Below are 428 nucleotides of genomic sequence, written 5' to 3' on the forward strand. Positions count from 1 at the left end.
GCATGGCAAATACTCACATATTTATGCCATAGTATATACCAAAATGGGTAACACTTTAGAATAATGGTCCGTTGTTAACAAGTAATTATGCACTATTTAACATATTTTATAGCTGACATACTGTACAGTCATACAAATGTGTGAAGCACTAGTGATATTTTACCAGTAGGTCTTTTGGAGTGGGATACATTGGTCACTGAGTCACCTCTCCCTCGTCGGGCCCTTGGAATCGTCCTAACCTCACCCCCCACCCCCTTACGGCGCCCCTGTCCGAAAGTATTATTCCCATTGATTTTACCCAGACCTCTTTTTTAAAGATGTATAAGCCATGAACCGGCTCAGCCAATCAAATTAGACGACTGGAATTTTTGTAGGCCTATTTATACGCTGCTTGGCCAATCAAATTATTAGAGGACCGATACTAACTG

This window comes from Sinocyclocheilus rhinocerous, unplaced genomic scaffold (genome assembly GCF_001515625.1).
Source record: "Sinocyclocheilus rhinocerous isolate Xijiao unplaced genomic scaffold, SAMN03320098_v1.1 scaffold288, whole genome shotgun sequence".
Classification (NCBI taxonomy): Eukaryota; Metazoa; Chordata; class Actinopteri; order Cypriniformes; family Cyprinidae; genus Sinocyclocheilus; species Sinocyclocheilus rhinocerous.